Source organism: Dysidea avara, chromosome 12, assembly GCF_963678975.1.
Source record: "Dysidea avara chromosome 12, odDysAvar1.4, whole genome shotgun sequence".
NCBI classification, from domain to species: Eukaryota; Metazoa; Porifera; class Demospongiae; order Dictyoceratida; family Dysideidae; genus Dysidea; species Dysidea avara.
This window is the reverse complement of record NC_089283.1, coordinates 20228128-20234133: the sequence shown is the minus strand read 5'-3', so window position 1 is coordinate 20234133 and position 6006 is coordinate 20228128. Positions and strand designations below refer to the sequence as shown.

The 6006-nt window shown below is 37.6% G+C and overlaps 1 protein-coding gene and 2 non-coding genes across 3 annotated transcripts in view; all 3 read left to right on the top strand.

The window, feature by feature from the left end:
• The first annotated feature begins 1765 nt into the window (after nt 1-1765).
• LOC136240105 (DNA replication licensing factor mcm7-A-like) overlaps nt 1766-6006 on the top strand; it is a 36112-nt gene continuing 31871 nt past the window's right edge. The window contains exons 1-2 of the mRNA XM_066030957.1: nt 1766-1812; nt 2623-2699. The gene's annotated coding sequence lies outside the window, so the exon portion shown is untranslated. The remainder of the gene's footprint in view (nt 1813-2622; nt 2700-6006) is intronic.
• On the top strand, nt 4704-4776 carry Trnav-cac (transfer RNA valine (anticodon CAC)). Its single transcript has one exon. It is a non-coding gene; the product is annotated as a tRNA-Val (tRNA).
• Trnav-aac (transfer RNA valine (anticodon AAC)) lies at nt 5747-5819 on the top strand. Its single transcript has one exon. It is a non-coding gene; the product is annotated as a tRNA-Val (tRNA).

The window sequence follows — 6006 nt, the reverse complement described above, 5'->3', positions numbered from 1 at the left end:
TGTTGTACAAGAGCACTGCTCAATACTACAAGCCACCAGACACTGACAGCTTGACATCAGGCACAGAACCTTCAATCATCTAACATTCCACTTACATTATGTAGACAGACAATTGAAGGTTCTCTGTAGTTTCTGACACGATTGTGTAATTCAACCCTGTACAGGGCGTTATGTAGCTGGACTCTCTTCGATGACTTGTCACATTGCTGAAATGCTATACAGGTAGCTGAACTCTGTACAGGACAAGATGACTTGTAACATAGCCGAACTATCAATAGAGTGATTTGCTTTTAGCTAAACTCTACAGGGTGACTTGTTATGTTGTCTACAAGATGGATATGACTGGTAACTTAACTTAGTTCCACTGGGTTGCTTCACTTGTTTGTAATGTATCTACAAAGATGACTTAGTAACATAGTTGAAATCTCTACAAGCAGATTGACTTGTTTTGTAGCTGAACTGCTGCTGTAATCGATTGTAATTTTTTAAAACAGGAGGTCCACAGTAACCAAATACTGAATTTGAGAGCGTTTTCAGCAGTTTTTCAGACAATGTCATTTTGCTTTAAGACTGATTCTCATGTCAACATTATGATGTTTTCACCTTTAGTTAAACATTACACATGAATCAACTACTCTTTGCATCTTCTAATCTGTCTCAGAGGTGCATGGATACAAGTAAAAACTAATGCTGACGCTTATAAAGATCAAACACTTTGTTATATTATAGCCTTAAGCACCAAAACAACTATATATAGCAGTATCTTGTTAACAAGTGCCTGATCTATGGAATGGACTACTTATGTAGCTACTAGTAGCTGCAGTATGTATTGCATTCTTCTTGTTAAAGTGATTGTAAGCTTCCAAATTAGTTGTTGTGATAGTTACTTTTGCCAGACAATCAAGATTAACCTAGCTACATCTGCAAAGTTATCATGGGGAAACTACCTGGTACAGATTGTAACTTTAGTAGACTACAGTGGCTCAATAAATTATGGTATAGTCACTTTTGACTACTAAGACTACAGTGGAACCTCTCAATTACGGACATTTCGGGACCCAGGAGTTTTGGCCACTTTTTGCTGTAATGTAGAGGTTTTCCTCTTTCAGAGGTAAAAAATGTATTGATGAGACCTGTTGGGACCAAACTTTTTGTCCTTATTATGGAGGTTTTTTCTATTGTGTCCTTAATTCAGGGAGTTTGTTAAGAGAGGTTCCACTGTACACTTTTGCTAGTGATGACAGACACCTCAACTCTCACTCATTACGCAGGAGACACACGCATCAGATTGTTGTCTCACGCATTGCAATTCCTGGAAAATTAAGCTCTTATGTAAGTTAATTTCAAACCTCTTGGAAAAGCACTAAACAGTGCCCTAATGGCTAAAAATTGGAGAGGTATAACTGAAATAGCCAAAGAAAGTTGAGAATTTTGCAATTTTTACAGGAATTTTTCTACTAAGACGAGACCTCAACTCCTAAGTAAGCAAATCTCACTCATTTTAACCTCAGGTCTCACTCCAAATGCACTTTATAGGTTGAGGTCTCTGGTGATGGCTGAGTTGGTATGATGTTAGCCAAAAACATTTTGAATTCACTCTAAAATAGTACAAGTTAAATAGAACCATACTTTGATTAAGATCTCCTATTATAGCCATAGTAGATTATACTGCAATTCTGAATAAAACGAAACCCACAATTAAAACCTTTGTAACTATGGAGATGCAACCCACAATTAAAACATTTGATTTCTTGAAGAATTCTTGAGGAAAAAGAGGAGGCACCCCCTCTCTGGAGCAGTGTTAAACAATAGGTATACTTACATAAACATATTTTGTGTTGCTAGTAATGTGTAGCTCCTGAAATAGGTCTGCTTTAAACACAGAAGAATTTGGGTTATGATGGCTAAATATTACTTAATAAGGAAAGGGGGCTACAGGCCCCTTAGCCTCCCCTCAAAGTCGCACCTGGGGGGAGGAGGCAAGAAATTATAGGAGAAAATCCACTTAGAGGAGAAGAATGGAAGTCGAGTACACAAGATATAATATGCATTTTGGTCTGATGCATTTTCTGAGTTTATTATGATTGGACCTTGTGTCCAACCAAAATGGAGTACGCTTAGGCAAGCACCAAATTTGGTCATAAAATGTTGGATGCCTAACCAATTTTTCAACCAATACATATTGTATCCCATTAGAATGACCGGGTACCAGTTGGCAGTATTCCACGTTCCATGACCATCTACTGTAGTAGAGAGGTGACCAGGCAGGCTGGTCCTGGAGATCATGTGACTGTTACTGGTGTATCCTTTTTGTGTTACTATAGCAACTTGTGTGTAGTTGTTGTGAACTCCTTAGCTGTTGTTAGATTTACCTGCCAATGGTGAAGGAAGGGTTACATCAGGACTGTTGTCAAGCACCTACTTGGAAGCTTATGTAAGTGTTTACATGTGTGTAGTGTGCATGCAGTGTGAGAGGCATGTAGAAAAAAGCCACTTAAAAATGTTTCCCAATTATGGGGCACAAAGTTTTAATCTGTATTATTCAAAGAGTACAACCTCTAGATAACCACCAAGACAGATATGCACAAATGATCCACCCTTCACACTGTTGCTATGTTACAGAGGATGGTTCAGGTGAAGAAGATAGTGAGGATGACAATGAAGAGGTCACTGAGGAAGATCTGATCACTTTATCACTGGTGAGTAGTGTAGTGTACTCATGTAGTACTAAACTGGTATGGTGTGTCCACTGTATCTGACATACTTTTAGCAAGAGTTCATAATATAAAAAGGAGAGAGTGTCCAACTTCCAATATAGCCTGTATAAAGTCACTGTGTCATGTTCAACTTTAACACTTCCATTGGTGATACAGAACTGTTGATTGGTGTTTATTGGTGTTGATAAGGTCAAGCCTTTATTCTGTGAACAGGCTAGAGGTATTACTCGACTCAGTGTGTGTGCTTATTCCAGTTGGATACTCTCCTATTTTTGTATTGTGAACTCTTGCTGTTAGTGTTGTACACCTACAAAATTTTTGTCGTTGGTTAATTGCCTACCAATAATTGACAATAATTGATTAATTTGTTTGTGTGTATAGTGACAGACATAATAGTACTCAACAAGCCTGCTGGAAGGTTTAGGGTGGTACCAAAGTGACCATCAATATCTTGTCTTGCAATAACAGTTATTACAATAACATATTTATACATGCTTTGAGGTTATGATGTTAACACTTGTCAGCAGGGGTAATTTATGGTTTACCAAGTGGGTGGGAAATAACCAGTTTAAAGGTTTCTTCACTGGTTGTTGGCTGACCTAGACAACACTGGTTATTTGCACACCAGTGTACAGCACTACATACTGTACCAACAGAGTTGGGGGTAACGCGTTGCGTAATTATATTACTTTTACAGCAACGAATAATATAACGCATTACATGACAAAGTAGCAACGGATATTACATCCTGAAATTGTAACGAATGTAATGCGTTACTTCCTTTTTAAGGTGCATTGTATCCAGGCACGTGATCGATTGCATTTTGGGTCCAGACAAGACTGGAGATAGTGTTATAGGCATGGACAAAGAATGATAGTGTATGGGGAGTGCCCTTGAGGCCAAGATACAACTACAAAGTCAGCAACAAAGTATGTATTTGTGGCTGGCTCGTGTCACTTGTAGTTGTAGGCTGGTAGCTTGTATTTAGAAGGTTAGACTTACTTTATAGTTTGTAATGAACAAATGTAATATGTAATGTTATTGCTAGTTACAGCCCTTAAGAGTAGCGAGTAATATAGTCTAAGTGTTACTTTTTTCAGTAAGTAATATGTAACTGTAGCACGCTACATCACGTAAAACTAAAGAGTAATATGTAACTAGTTACAGTTTTAGTGTACTGACCCCAACTCTGTGTACTGACCCCAACTCTGTGTACCACTTGCATGTCAGTTGGTTAGTGACATATAAGGAATTACTGTCAGACAAGTTACTTATTAAATGCTTTCAGGACACACCATTACATCATATTGTTCTTTATGAGAAGTGGCAAACTTTATACATTGTGTATACAGCTAGTGAATGTACCATTAGGGACACCTTGAGACCATGTTGAAGTTTTGTTACTATAGAGTTAGGTTTCCTGGTTTCTTGATACCTTGTATCAAGAGTATATAATGGGGAGGGTTATGTACACTAGATGATGGGACTAGAGCTCGGTGGTATTGAAATTTAAATACACGGTATTAGTAACAGAAAAATATCACGGTATATAGTTAGCTTGTTATTGTAACTATTGCATCATTTCTTGGGCCTAGTATGAAGCGGTATCATCCCAAAAATATATATATATATATATATAGATCAGTACAAATAAGCGTGTGTTGTAATGTGACAACCTCAAGTTTTTGTTTAGGGCATGTCTGCTAAACCATCAACTAATTGGATAATTAAACACCAAAGGTTGGGTTAAAAATAATCCTATACTGGTATTCATCGATATGCCGTTATTTCGATATATTGGTTATCAAACGCTGTCACGGTATGATAATCGGTGATTATGATAATTTATCACGATAAACAGTATTACAGATATATCACAGAGCACTAGATGGGACTTAGTTAATTACTCTGTAGCTATTCACGGCCTTGTCCACATAAATATCTTGAATTTCTTGTTAAAATTGGAAGTGTAGTTCCTGTGGTGTAGTTCCTGTGGTGTAGTGGTTATCACATGAGTCTCACACACTCAAGGTCCCTGGTTTGATTCCTGGCTGGAACAGTCTTTTTTTTCCACTCTTTCTTTTTTTTAGAGTCATTACACACTAAGATTGATCTGCAAAATTGCCATTTGCTTACCAGTCATAAATTATATACATACGTACATACGTACTACTACTGCAACAGACAAAGTCTAGTTATTTTCTGTCTATATACGTTGTTTTTTGTATGCTGTTTTACCAAAAGTTATACTAGTAGCATTGCTATGTCAACCTTGACAGGTTTTTCCTTGCTTGTCTGTAGGTGGGCATTCATTAGGATTAATAGAATCACAAGCATAGTACCACCAGAGGAGGTTGGACACGATATAAGCACTTCTGAAATTTATTACTGCATATTTCTAATATGTGACGAGGAGTAAGTGATAGTAGAAATGTTTAGCAATATCCATACCACATTGTGCTTCTTAAGATGAACAGCAAATTCTTATTGCAAGGCAAATGTGTGAGATTCTAATACTCTGTTCGTTTCTCTGTGAGGCCAAGCTAGCGGGGTCCGCTTTTCTTCTTCAGTACCCTGAGAAGCTTTGTTAGTATGCACATTGTTTTCTTCAACAAGCTAAAATACACGTAATAAGGCATCCCTATAGTATTACACATTGATTCCACCTTCAAACGCCTATACACATGATCCCTATAGATTTCAAGAGCAATTTACGTGCCTGGAGTAGTGGGATTGAATGGGATAGATAGGCTGAATAGACTAAACTTGAAATGCACTCTCGAATGGTATTTGTGAAAACCTAGGTGAGCGCTTGGTTAAACTAAATTTCAAAACAAAATGTATGCGCTCACGTGTGTGTGTCCAACCTCCTCTGTAGTACCACCATCCACACTTGCTTGTTATAGCACATGTAAAATGAGCTTTATCATTGTCATTATCATGTGTACTGAACTTTGCGATGATTGTAAAGATCACATGAGGCAATTTCTTTATAGCGGTGCAGCTGACACTGATGGTAGTGATGTGCTATTCCTGTAGTGTAGTGGTTATCACATGAGTTTAACACACTGAAGGCCCCTGGTTCAATTCCAGGCAGGAACACTTTTTTTGCTTTAATTTCAGAACACTTTAAAAACAAAAATGGTTGATGCTCTGTGAGATTTGATTATGGGTTTTACTTTATTCTGGAGGTGTTTGGTTGTGAGTTTTAGTTTACTCTGAAATTTGTGGTGTAGGTTTTGCTTTATTCCACTCATGCTAGTTAAAGCACTGCTGCGACCACGGACGT